We start from the raw sequence: 15,002 nt of genomic DNA on the forward strand, positions 1-15,002 counted from the left end.
TTTGATAATGGCAAATGACAGGGGAGGTTTAACATACCCTAGCAGTGATGTAGTCACATGTGTTTCCTATGTATACTTAACACTATAAAAAATTCTTAAAGAAAAGGAAAAATTTGTTCCTGCAACAAGTAAATCAAAGAAATGTGCTTGTGAAAGAAGCAGCCATTAATGTGCCAAAAGACTTACTTCTTGGTTTCCATTGTTTAAAAGGTCACACTCTTGAATCTATCATACATTGTATATTGACTTGCAGTGCAAATATTTTACCAAACAACTTTGTAAAACGAAAAAATGATGTGTGTGTGACAAAAGATGTAAGTATTTACAAAAGAATGAAAAAGTCTTGACATCGGACTCCTTGTCACAAAAAATTGTGAAATAAATGTTTTCTGGACATTTACTTATTAAAGTGAAGCTTGTTAAGTATCACATGCCCCTTTTTCATAAGTTATTAAATGAAAAAACTTTTAATAAGTGATTTACATTATTTGCGGTGAATTTTTAAGATCCTAGTGTAATGTTATTAACAATCAAGGAAAATCATTATTACTTATGTAGTCTAAACTATCATGTGGAAGGTTACCTAATTATAAAATCGAATATGCAGCAAGGCAATGCTGTAAGTGCTTAAAATTTTACGTCGCATAAAAAGTAGGTAGTGGTGACTGAAAAAATAGGATAAATGATTTATTTTATTTGTAGGCGAATTTTGAAGGTCCTAGTGTATTTTTTTTATTTATTTTTATTTATTTATTTATTTATTTTTCTTTTTTTGTATTCAAGGAAACATTATTCCTTAGGTAGTCGAAATATTGCGTTGGTTACCTAATTGTAAGATCTAATCAGCAGCAAGGTGACGCTATAAGTGCTTAAAATTCTAAAAAGTAGGTAGTTGTGACTATATCAACTGCCTTTGAAGATACAGGATCCAATATTTATATAAATCTTTTTCACCTTATCGTGTTACGCCACAATTCATCATTTACAAACTAGGTGATACAGTATGCAGTACTCTCTTACTTGAAGGTTTCATTGTTTTCGATACTTCTATCGCCGGCCGCGGTGGTCTAGCGGTCCTGGCGCTGCAGTCCGGAACCGCGGGACTGCTACGGTCGCAGGTTCGAATCCTGCCTCGGGCATGGGTGTGTGTGATGTCCTTAGGTTAGTTAGGTTTAAGTAGTTCTAAGTTCTAGGGGACTTATGACCTAAGATGTTGAGTCCCATAGTGCTCAGAGCCATTTGAACCATTTTTGATACTTCTATCGTTAGTTAAATAGCGAATGTGCATTCCCTTGCGCTACTTCAGTGCTAGTTTCTGAACTCAGTCACAGAGTTGTGACGTCACAGCAGGTGTTGTGAAGCTATGTTTCTTGGTGGTGTTGATAGGAGAAGTATGAATAGGTTTGTTGAAACAGTCGCCGGCGGACTCACACGCATGCGCGTTGCAAACAGAAAACGTACCGTCGCCATGTTTTTTAAATTTTGCCTGTGTACTTTCTGTATGTCTTCATTAGCGTCATCAACCCCATATTTTCTCTCTTTTAACTTCTGCAACTTTTCCGCCACTTTACCGTTTTTAACAAAGTCACCGTTTTATTGCCTATTTATATCGTTTGTTATCTTCCCATAATCTGTTTTTTTTCCTCTCTCTTTTCTTATTTGGGCTTTACGCATCTATCGCCAGGGAGGATTGACATTCAGTAAGGGGAAAAAATTAACATCTCGAGGGTTGGATCCCCTCACTTCCAAATCGGAGGATTATGCCACCCGGGCTGCTCTCAAGGTGCCTTTGCCATCTGTCTGCTGGCTGCCGCTGCTGCCGCCCGGTGCTCCCCACCACCACCGCCGCCGGCGCCCCCCTGTCCTCGTCACTGCCACCCTCCATATTTGTCTATTTTCCCATTTCAGTGACTCCTATTGCCAGTGGACAACGAATTCCATCATGGACACACCCACTAGCACCATCATTTACACCTCTACTTGCCCCGCATCCACCATTACCTCGTGGAGTGCCTCCCACTACCTTAAACAATGTCCTAACCTTGGCCTCGTCCTTCCTGCAACACCTGCTACGAATTCCACCCCACCCACTCCTCCAAATGCAAATCCTGAGCTCACTGTCCCCATTCACCACATTGACCAGCCCATCCATCCCATCAATTTCCTCCACCCTCCCCCTACAGCTGAAGACATCTGATTACTGACCATTGTTCTGCAGAATATCCACCCACTGCAACATCCCCACACAATCCAGCAGATCTCCCTAGTTGCTGCTCCGTCTTCCATTTCAATAGCTACGCCACTTACTCTCACAACCAGGACCACTTTATCTTCATATGCCTAGACACTTGTTTAAGCTCCTCTCTGCTTTTCCCCTCCCACTCTGCTGAGCTACTGACAGACAAAACAACGAAACTATCGTCTGAAGAACACGTGTCTGATTTCTACCAACCACATACAGGCCCATTCTGAGTGCTGCGCAGAGTGCCACAAGACTATGTGATAGATTGGAACGGAAAGCCGGGCTTTTCTTAGTGCGAACACCACAGCAATCACAGACAATTCTAGCTACTTAATCCATGGCAGCAAATGGATAAATGTATGTACAATGATGCTGTGAGTGGAATGACAAATCGACATGATTGGCCTGAGCGCCCTTTATTTGACAAAATAATACTAATCTGGAATCTAGATTTCTAATTTTTATGATGGCATTCAGATCCACAGATACCATTCACCACATCAACCAGCTCTGTGCTGCATTGTGCAGCTACCTACTGCCAGGTACTCCATATCAATGACATCATGAGAGAGCAGAATGGGACACTCCGCCTAACCCACAGACTTTGAACATGGTCAAGTGATTGGGTATCACCTGTGTCATACGCCTGTATGCGAAATTTTCACACTCCTAAACATACCTAGGTGCACTGTTTCCGATGTGATAGTGGAGTGGAAACTAGAAGTAACATATACAGCACGAAAGCGTACAGATCGACCTCGTCTGTTGACTCGCAGAGACCGTCGTCAATTGGAGAGGATCGTTATATGTAGTAGGCAGACATCTATCCTGACTGTCACACAGGAATTCAAAACTGCATCAGGATCCACTGCAAGTGCTATGAAAGTCAGGCAGCAGGTGAGAAAACTTGGATTTCATGGTCGAGCAGCTGTTCATAAGCCACACATCACGCTGGTAAATGCCAAACGACGCCCCGTTCTGTGTAAGTAGAGTAAACATTGGACGATTGAACAGTGGAAAAACGTTGTGTGCAGTGACGTATCGCGGTACACAATCTGGCATCCAATGAATAGGGTGCGGGTATGGCGAATGTCTGGTGAACGTCATCTGCTAGCGTATGTAATGCCAACAGTAATCTTCGGAGGTGGTGGTGTTATGGAGTGGTCGTGTTTTTCATGGAGGAGGCTTGCACCCCTTGTTGTTCTGTGTTGCACTATCACAGCACGGGCCTACATTGATATTTTAAACACCTTCTTGCTCCCACTGTTGAAGATCAAGTTGGGGGTGGCGATTGCACCTTTCAACACGATCGAGCACCTATTCGTAACGCACGGCCTGTGGGGGAGTGGTTACACGATAATGACATCCCTCTAAAGGACTGGCCTGCACAGAGTCTTGACCTGAATCCTACAGAACACCTTTGGGATATTTTGGAACGGCAACTTCGTGCCAGGCCTCACCGACCGACATCAATACCTCTCCTCAGTGCAGCACGCCGTGAAGAATGGGCTGTCATTCCCGAAAAAACCTTCCAGCACCTGATTGAACGTATGCCTGCAATAGTGGAAGCTGTGATCAAGGCTAAAGTTGGGCCAACACTGTACTGAATTCCAGCATTACCGATGGAGGGCGCCACGAACTTGTAAGTCATTTTCAGCCAGGTTTCCGGATACTTTTGATCACATAGTGTATGTTTCGTAGGGGGAAACTGCTGCTAATTTTCAAGCTTTTACGTGAATATACAGTGCTATTACAAATGATTGAAGCGATTCATAAATTCACTGTAGCTCCATTCATTGGCATATGGTCACGACACACTACAGATACGTAGAAAAACTCATAAAGTTTTGTTCGGCTGAAGCCGCACTTCAGGTTTCTGCCGCCAAAGCGCTCGAGAGCGCAGTGAGACAAAATGGCGACAGGAGCCGAGAAAGCGTATGTCGTGCTTGAAATGCACTCACATCAGTCACTCATAACAGTGCAACGACACTTCAGGACGAAGTTCAACAAAGATCCACCAACTGATAACTCCATTCTGCGTTGTTATGCGCAGTTTAAAGCTTCTGGATGCCTCTGTAAGGGGAAATCAACGGGTCGGCCTACAGTGAGCGAAGAAATGGTTGAACGCGTGCGGGCAAGTTTCAAGCGTAGCCCATGGAAGTCAACGAATAAAGCAAGCAGGGAGCTAAACGTACCACAGCCGACGGTTTGGAAAATCTTACGGAAAAGGCTAAATCAGAAGCCATACCGTTTACAATAGCTACAAGCCCTGACACCCGATAACAAAGTCAAACGCTTTTAATTTTCGGCGCGGTGCAACAGCTCATGGAAGAGGATGCGTTCAGTGCGAAACTCGTTTTCAGTGATGAAGCAACATTTTTTCTTAATGGTGAAGTGAACAGACACAATGCGCGACTCTGGGCGGTAGAGAATCCTCACGCATTCGTGCAGCAAATTCGGAATTCACCAAAAGTTAACGTGTTTTGTGCAATCTCACGGTTTAAAGTTTACGGGCCCTTTTTCTTCTGCGAAAAAACGTTACAGGACACGTGTATCTGGACATGCTGGAAAATTCGCTCACGCCACAACTGGAGACCGACAGCGCCGACTTCATCTTTCAACAGGATGGTGCTCCACCGCACTTCCATCATGATGTTCGGCATCTCTTAAACAGGAGATTGGAAAACCGATGGATCGGTCGTGGTGGAGAGCATGATTAGCAATTCATGTCATGGCCTCCACGCTCTCCTGACTTAACCCCATGCGATTTCTTTCTGTGGAGCTATGTGAAAGGTTCAGTGTTTAAACCTCCTCTACCAAGAAACGTGCCAGAACTGCGAGCTCGCATCAACAATGCTTTCGAACTCATTGATGGGGACATGCTGCGCCGAGTGTGGGAGGAACTTGATTATCGGCTTGATGTCTGCCGAATCACTAAAGGGGCACATATCGAACATTTGTGAATGCCTAAAAAACTTTTTGAGTTTTTGTTTGTGTGTGCAAAGCATTGTGAAAATATCTCAAATAATAAAGTTATTGTAGAGCTGTGAAATCGCTTCAATCATTTGTAATAACCTTGTACTTTGCGCATCCTTTTGCAAGCGAGAAGATATCGTGAAGTACGATTGGGAAAGGCTGTAAATTAACCATCTATGTCCCTTTATTGAGTCCAGATGTGAGAGAACTGGTTGAACAGAGAGATTGTCAAATACCCTGGGAAATGTAGTAGCACCCCAGACAATAACACCTGATTGTCCTCCCGTACGGCGGGACTGTCTGTCTGATATCCCACCACTGTCTGCAGCTTCTCCAGACAAGTGTTCGTTGGTATTCGGGGCTCAGTTCGAAGTGGGACTAATCACTGAAGACAATTCTACTCGACTCAATGAGATTCAACGCCGAATGTGCCCGACACCACTGAATACGAGCTTGATTCTGTACAGGGGCGACGTGGACACAGCTCCTTTCTGTGAGCCGCCTGTTAATAGTCCCTGCAGTAAATGAAGTACCAGTTGCACGTCAGCTCGACAATAATGATAAATCCGGCGCTCTGAGTGTCTCTCTGATGACTGCTCCGACCTCACGTTCTGTCATCTCCCGAGGTCAAGCACTTCCTTCTTGATGCTATGTTTGGCCACTGTTTACCCATTCCTGCTAACATCGGAAAATAGTGGCATCACTCCCCTCAGATGACGAGCGATTCGTCTATTACTCCAACTGCCTTCTTTCAGCCCAACAAGTCTCCCAAATGATGACAGCTGTATATAGTGTCTACGTACCTGTCTGCCAGGCATAGTTGCTGTCCAGAAGAGTACACAGAATGAAATTCGTAAAGACTGTATTTTTTCCTGCCGACAAGTCCCTCGTTTACTAACTTCGCCAGTTGCGCGTTGAAATTGCTCTGCAGCGTCACACATTCATTCATCGACCACCAAAGTTTACAAATTTGCATTTTCTGTCGATATCTGCATTCATTTCAATTTTTGACCAATCTGCACAAGTTGTTTGTGGTGCACCTTCTTCTTCTTTTTCCCCTGTCACAGTGTAAAATGTATCTGCATGTTTCGCACCACTCTATATAATAAAGTAACTACTAATTAGATTAATTCTCCCATATACACAAATGAAGTGCTTGGGCAGCCTTTTGCCAACTACCCAATTTTTTAAAATAATGATATGGAAATGAAGAAATAGATAGGATTTCGTCGTTCTTCTGACTTGGTAAGTAACAAAATTTCTTAGTTGAAGATAAATAGCGGATTGAATTTAATCATCATGAGAAAAAAGTCTTTCGCAGCGGCATTTATATGTAAAACATTCTCGGTTTTCTTGCTGCATCAATTCGGGATAAAATCGCGAGCTTTCGACGATAGCCCCCATCGTCAGCGTCAGGATGACATGAATTTAAGCATATGTCACGTTTGATTTTTTTCTATTTTTAATGAAGTGCCTTTGATCCATGTGCTTGTTTGCCCCGTGCTGCCCACTTCTATAACTAGTCTCGCACCTATATCACCCACATGAACAGGCTATAGCATTGTACGGAATTCTTCTATAGCGTGTCGGTTATGGGTTAAGTGCAGCAATCGAGAGTACTTGCGCGGATTCCATGGTCATGATATGCAGCATGTTGCCAAATGTTTTCCGATGATTGTCATCGCGCGCCAACCGAAAATATTCCCCTTCAACGTAGGACAGATATTCGGAGGATGTAGCATCGCTGTTCTCAACAATGTAGGTGGCTGTATGTCCGAACATCCATAGTGCTACATTTTCTTTCATAACTGGTCATCACATGCGGTCCCGCCACGTCCTTCACGAACGTTCAGATAGCGTGCTGAAATGTTACGTTATAAATGTATAAAGAAGTAGCCCTAGTTTTAATTATCGCCTGAAAATATCGTAAATAATTTTGCATATAAAAATAAATTTGTATATAATTGAAAGAAACGATGTACTAATGAGATGATGTATTTCTAGTTATTTATGGATTATTTTGTAAAGAAGTATCTTTGAGTTAAAATGTTGAAACAAAATGTAGTAGGTACGCTCGTTTGTCTAACGATATAAAAAAAAAGCGGAAGGCGACTTGTTTTCCCTCTCTCCTTTCTGTCCTGCGGTACCGAGATAAGCTGTGTAGTGTCACATGTGTGCTTTTGTGAAATAATTATGTCAATTTCATCTTAAGTAGCCGTGTTTCATTTGAAGATCCCTTTCCTTGCTGTTCACGATACACATGAGTTTAGTATGGATTTCTTAGTGCAGTTTCGGGCTGTATTGGACAGAAGATGTTTCTGGGATTGTTTGGGGGTCATGGCCGAACACTGTTAGCGGTCATTCGCAGTTTAATCAATCACATTCTAATTCATACGTCCCTGAGATTATTTTTATCTATGTTTTTCTCTCGAAATCGGGGCAATGTTATAACGCGAACCGTGTAGTATTCAGATCGGTCGTTTGCCTCCAAAGAATGTCGTCTATCAATGCACTCGCCGGTCTGATATAATGACGATGCTGGAAGACTGCACAGCGTCAGTATAATCTGTTCATCATAAGAATAAAACTGATGTAACCATTACGTCATGTATTCTTGTATGTTTGCTTCAATATAATTGGATTTCGTTTCACGTGGAGCGGAAACCAATCTGAGACCAGTACAGTCACGTAAGATCATAAGGATACGTTTTGTGCTGTGTTACACGCACACAGAGTGAGCGATAATGCGGGACAACAGCTATACCGGAGCATCAAACTTGGACAGCACTGGCCAGCCAGCGGTCCAACTTACCTGCAATGATGTGAACAGTTGCAGTTCAGATGTAAAACGAGACGAGGAAAGAAACAAGATAGCTTCGAATGTCATTTAATTTTTAAAGAGAATGAAACTATATTTGGAGAAACTCCACCACTACCGCTCACTTCTTCAGTCACCAGACGGCAAGCATGAAAGGCAATTGTTGTCACCTGACATGGTGTTCTAATTACAAACAAGAGTGATGAAAATTTCCAACTTAAACATAGCGAGCTGTGTGTAATGTAAAAGCATACTGCAGGGATTTCATCGTACTGTTGAACACTGAAGCCACTAATGTATTTATTACAGTCAGTCATCTGGTGATCTCTTACCTCCCGCCTTATCGGAGTCGGAGAAATACATTTCAGTTCTGGAAGTGTCACCTGCTACGTTGATAACGACCCTGTTGACATCAGAATACACGATGCCAACCAGCCGCCCCATTTTCTCTTCTTCTTTCGTTCTATATCCCGCCAGCGTTCGCCGTGACGTGTGAAAAAGCTGCGTGCGTTTGTACCAGTAGTCTACGTCTGGCAGTTGGCAAGTCTTGTTATTTCTTGGGCCAATTCCCTTCATTTGGCAGCAGATCAGTTCTGCTGAGTTCGTATTGTAATGGTACAGTGGCAAATGTAAAAATCCAGAATCTGTATGTCATGCTCGATGCTGTGAAAAGAATTGTTTTTCATGTTTCTACGAGGCTTATCTACTTCTGTGGTATAAAACGATGAAGATAATTCAAATAAAAAGTGTTTGGTTTTTCATTTTTGTCTTAAAACTTATATTCTTATGTTTTCATAATTTAAGCAACTTTTGTTAACAGTCATTCATAAAAATCGATAATTCAGAATTTATATACCCAATAAAAACGAGAATTTCGCGTGTAATATGTAATTAGAAACAAGAATTCGTACATTATTCATAAAAAATTATGATGAGTTCTACAATTACGAGATGTAGCTATTTCAAATTGAATGAGAAAAAAAATGACTATGGGGAAATTGTAACCAGGGAACAAACGCCCACAGCAGGATACCGATTCAGCGAAACCTGCAGTTTAGATGCGTAACTGCACTGTGTCTAACACAGTCCCTCAGAAAAGTTCAAAGCCGATTACCTCTGTGAATTTATGAAAAACATTAAAAACAATCTATTTTTCGGCCCTCTTTTTAACCCTGTTTCACTATGGAACAGTCTGCAGCCTCAGGTATTTTCATTCCGCGTATTAACAGCGCGACAATCAGAGCTCAACAATAAAGAGGCTGTGACTGTAGAGCATTTTTGGCTGGTTCAAATGGCTCTGAGCACTATGGGACTTAACGGCCATGGTCATCAGTCCCCTAGAACATAGAACTACTTAAACCTAACTAACCTACGGACGTCACACAACACCCAGTCATCACGAGGCAGAGAAAATCCCTGACCCCGCCGGGAATCGAACCTGGGAACCCGGGCGTGGGAAGCGAGATGGCTACTGCACGACCACGAGCTGCGGACGAGCATTTTTGAAATTAAATTAAATTACGTAGCTAAAGCGTTATTAAGAAAAGGGTTGGTGGCTCTTAATAGATTTGAACATCATAATGTTTTATTTAATGTAGCTAATACATAAGTAGGACCTACTTCCAAGAACGTAATAACACCAGTGTACGTCTGCTAGTGCTTCTGACCTATCATTGCGATTGTGTTTTTTTACACCAGGTTTATTCTTATGATGAACTCCATATCCATAACGCCATGTCTACCGCTAGCGTCTGCCACTTCCATTTCTTTTTTTTTTTTCCTTTATTGAATCTCGATTCCGCCCTAAGGGGGCGGGTTGGCAGCAGCTTAGTACGCTGCTCTGCAGCCTACAGACTTTTTAAAACGTAAGAAGTAGATAAGAAACAATAAAAGCGGGGGATAAAAGGGTGACATAAATTGTGAAACGGTTGAAAATTGTGGAAAGCGAAAACATAAAGCAAATGGTTGGCAAAGCCAATTAGATACACAGGAAGCAGACAGGTAACATAGTAGACAATTAAAAAACACGGCCACAGTCTGGTTTCTGTTTGCAAGAAATATAAAAATCACACCCAGCGACACTATGACGTCTGTTCGCAACGCTTCGGAAAAGACATACAACACTGAACACTCACTGTAAGCCGGCCGCGGTGGTCTCGCGGTTCTAGGCGCGCAGTCCGGAACTGTGTGACTGCTACGGTCGCAGGTTCGAATCCTGCCTCGGGCATGGATGTGTGTGATGTCCTTAGGTTAGTTAGGTTGAAGTAGTTCTAAGTTCTAGGGGACTGATGACCACAGCAGTTGAGTCCCATAGTGCTCAGAGCCATTTGAACCATTTGAACTCACTGTAAACATTGCACTAAAATGTCGGCACAAAGATGACACACCATAGCCGAGGGCTGATGGGGGGGGGGGGCTGGACAGATGGGGGGGGGGGTAAAACTAGGAGGGAGGAGAGGAAAAACGAAAGGGGGAGAAACCAAAGGAGGTAGAGGACTCATAAGGGGGGGAGGGGCAGGGCAGACGCGAGAGGGAATGGGAAAAGGCAGAAAATGGAAATGCAAGAGGACTCAGGGGAGAGAAGGGAGGCAGAGAGATGGTAGGTGGGGAAAAAAGAGGATGGAAGGGGAGCCCAGGAAAAGGACGGAGGTAAGGAGGGGGTGAGGATCAGAGTTCATAGGAGGGATAAATGGAGAGAGAGAGAGGGCATCATCAGGGATGGGGAGTTGATGGAAGCCACCTTGGGAAAGGAGATGAAGGGTGTAGAGATGGAGGGTAGGGTGACACAACAGTGGAGAGGTGGCAGGGGGCGGGAATGGGAGAAGAGAGGAGCAACCAGGCGGTGAGGGGGATCTAGGCGGCGGAAGGTGTAGAGTAGGCGGATATGTTTGAGGAATAGGAGCAGATGGGGGAAAGGAATGAGGTCATAAAGGATCCGCATGGGGGATGGGAGGCGTATACAGAAGGCGAGGGGGATTGCATGACACTCAAGGATCTGGAGGGACTTATAGAATTTGGGGGGAGCAGATATCCAGGCGGGACTGGCATAACAGAGGATGGGACGGATTAAGGATTTGTAGGTGTGGAGGATGGTAGAGGGGTGCAACCCCCATGTCCGGCCAGAGAGGAGTTTGATGAGTGGGTGGCAGTTGTGGGTCTTGGATTGGATGGAGTGGAGATGAGGGATCCAAGTGAGGTGACGGTCAATGGTGAGGCCAAGGTAGGCGAGGGTGGGGTTGAGGTGGAAAGGACGAGCACAGATGGTAAGGGAGAAATCCAGGAGCCAGAAGGAGCGAGTGGTATGACCTACGATGATTGCCTGGGTCTCAGAGGGATTGATTTTCAGGAGCCACTGGTTACACCATGCGGCAAAAAGTACAAGGTGATTCTGGAGAAGGCTTTGGGACCGTTGGTGGGTAGGAGTGAGGGCGAGGAATGTGGTGTCATCGTCATATTGCAAGAGGTGTACTGGAAGGGGGTTGGGGCATATCTGCCATGTACAGGAGGTAGAGGAGAGGGGAGAGGACAGAACCCTGGGGCACACCGGCAGAGGGGTAGAAGGTGCGGGAATTGGGATTATGGATGGTAACGTAGGAGGGGCAGCGGGAGAGGAAGGAGGCCATCAGTCGGATGTAGTTGACAGGAATGGCGTAGGTTTGGAGTTTTAACAGGAGACCAGGATGCCAGACACGGTCGTAGGCCTTTTCGAGGTCAAGGGAGACAAAAATGGCGGAGCGATGGGAGTTAAGCTGGAGGGAGAGGAAATGAGTGTGGTGGAGGAGTTGGTCATCGGTGGAGAAGGAAGGTCGAAAGCCACATTGGGTGTCAGGGAGGAGGTGGTTTTGGTGGAGGTGGTGATGGATGCGCCGGGTAAGGATGGATTCCAAGAGTTTGCTGAACACCGATGTGAGACAGATAGGACGGTAGGAAGCGGAATCAGATGGAGGCTTGTTTGGTTTGGAGAGTATCAGGATACAGGAGGTTGCCACTTTCAGGTGACAACGCCATTTCCTGAAGCAGCTGCATCACAGCGGAAAGCGTTTGTCACGCAATTGCTGGGAACTGCCTTAATACATATGGCGGTAGTCTGTTATCTTTATCTGGCGAACACGTTCAGACCCTAATTAAAACATTCAACTCGCTCTTTCTTCTAAACTGGAGTCAAAACTGAAGGGAGAAAGAATCGGCACTGCAGCAATTGCAAGAGTGGCTACTGTGCGTCCATCTGTTGATGACAGCAGTAGTGGTGCCGTTCTTCGATACCTGCCTAACGTAAGAGTCGGATTTACGGCCCCTGCTCGGATATTCGTGGACGATTCGTTTAAGGAAAGCTTATTTATAAAAAAAAGATATTTATTCTTTAATGATAATCATGTGAGTGAGAATTAGACTGAATGGTTCCTGACGACGGCTTCATACTCGTTTCTACTATTTACGGCAAATGCTATTCATAAATGCAATCGCAAGTAGTAGTGTCATCTCCGGCGGTAATTCGTTTGAATACCGCCCTTCAATTTGTGCTATTCTGGTACCGATCGAAGTGATAGGTGTTGCAGGTGTCAGCCAGCCAGCCAGCCAGTCAGCCAGCCCGTCAGCGTGCGTCAGTCCAGCCAGCAGCCAGCAGCCAGCAGCGGTCTCTGCCAGCGGCGGTCCTCGCCAGCAGCGGTCCTCGTCGGCAGCCAGCAGCAGTCCCCACCGGCAGCCAGCAGCGGTCTACGCCAGCAGCCAGCAGCGGTCCTCGCCTGCGCTGGCCGCAGCCAACAGCCAGCAGCAGTCCCTGCCACCAGTGGTCGCAGCCAGTGGCCAGCGGTGTTCCTAGCTGCCCCCACCATCCGCCAGCAGCAGCAGCAGCAGCAGCAGAGGAGTCCCCACCAGCCAGCCAGCCAGCCGGGTCGCCCCCTCCCCCCCCCCCCAGCGGCAGCAGAGTGGGTCTTAGGCCCCAGTCTCCTTCGTCATTCTCCGTCCCTTTCTCCTCTGTGTCTCTCGTTGCCCTGCCCGTCTCTCGTTTGCTCCTTTGTCTAGTACTGTGTTTTTTTCCCCCTTATTATAATGTCAACCCCCACCACCTCTTCTACAGCCATCACCACTGCCATTATATACACCTCCCCCTCTGCTGCTGCCACCACTATCACGTTGTGTGCCGCTTCACTCCCCCCTCAGTCAATCCCCCCACTCCTCACTCTCTCATCTCCCTCCCTATTTGTCGCCCCGTCCCCGGCTCCTCCCTCCCGCGCCTCCTCTGATCCCTTCCCTCCACTCCCTCCCTCTGCTCCTTCCCTTTCTGCAGCCCCTGCCAGGTTGGTCGCCCGGCGGGCTACGGCCCATGCTCCGCTCTCCCCTTCACCTTCATCTTCATCGTCCTCGTCATCGTCTTCGCCATTGCCTTCGCCATCGCCGTCACCATCTCCGGCGCCAACTCCCGCCCCGGGACCTGCCACTACCCGCCACATTCCAGTTGTTCCCATCCCCCCCACCTCCTCCACCGCCGTCAAGCGCCCCAGTGGCGCCCCTGCCTCTTCTGCTCCCAAAAAGGCTCCGCCTCGTCCCCCTTCCCCCACCCCTGATGCCATGGATGTCTCTCCACCCGTCCCTGCCCCCTCCTCCTCTTCCCCTACCCCCTCCTTCTACCGCTACCTCATATCCCGTCCTGTTCCCTCCCTCCTTGAAGCCCGGAACCTCACCCTCTTCCTTCGCCAGAATTGTCCTGGTGTCCCCCTCCTCACTCCTCGCCGTGATTCGGTACTCATCTCCTCCCCCAGCCCCACCCTCCACACCGACCTCCTTTCCCGCATCCCTGTCACCTGCTTTGGCCCTCATGCCTCCCTCACCCCTGCTCCTTCCCCACCTCCCTCCCGCCAACCCCAACCCCCGCGTCGCCCGCCGACCTCACCGCCGTGATCAGTTGGCTCAGTCCAGTGATCACAGAGGAGGAGGTGTTGGCGGAGCTTCAGGCCCATCCCCATCTGGAGGTGCGTGCGGCTCGCCGCATCCACAACGCTGCTGACCCCACCCGCCTTATGCGGGTTTTTTCTGGGCACGCCCCCTCAATAGACCGTCTCCTGAAGGAGGGTGCCCTCCTTTTAACCAGCGTTATAAGGTTGACCCCTCCCGTTCCTCTCCTCAATCCCTCCGCTGCCAAAGGTGCTTGCGGTATAATGCGCACCCAACATCTGAGTGTCGCGAGGCCCCCACCTGCCCGCACTGTAGGCAAACCCACTTTTTACGGCAGTGCCCCAATCTCCAGTCCCCCCCCCCTCCTGTAATACCTGTAACCTCCCTCATCCTACCTACTCCCAGAAGTGTAAGGCCCGGCCCCCTCCTACCACTCATGAACTCACCATTCCTGTCCGCCCTCTGGACGCCCCCACCCCTCCCGGTTACTCCCTTCACCCACCCCCTACCACTGAGGACATCATCAGATTCCTCACCATTGTCCTTCAGAATGTTCATCCTTTTCAGCGCCCGCACACCCTCAAGGCGCCCTCATTCCCATCCCCCAGCACACCTGTCCCGAATCCAACTCCACTCCCGATGTTATCCTCTCCTCCCCCAACCTCCTTGGCCGCATAACAGTGGATGTCCTGCAGCCTATTGGTAGCGACCATCTCCCTGTCCTCCTCACCGTTTCAGACGGTTGTCGCCCCCGCTCTGACCCTCGTAATGACCCTCCCTTTAAGTACGTCCATGACTATTCCCGTGCCAACTGGAATGCCTACCGGGATACTCTCTCCACCCAGGTCGATAGCCACCCTTTCACCTACCACCACCCCGCTGATGTCACCCATGCCACCTCCTTTCTCCAGCAGACCTTGTCTGAGGCCATGGAGGCCTACGTCCCTACTGTCGCCATCTACCCCCACCGTCCTACCTTACCCCCACAGGCCGTCCTCCTCCTCCGTGAATCCCACCCCGTCTCTACCGTGCCTTCCTCCGCACACATGACCCGGACACAATACGACGCCACCG

The sequence above is a fragment of the Schistocerca nitens genome, chromosome 11 (assembly GCF_023898315.1).
Source record: "Schistocerca nitens isolate TAMUIC-IGC-003100 chromosome 11, iqSchNite1.1, whole genome shotgun sequence".
NCBI classification, from domain to species: Eukaryota; Metazoa; Arthropoda; class Insecta; order Orthoptera; family Acrididae; genus Schistocerca; species Schistocerca nitens.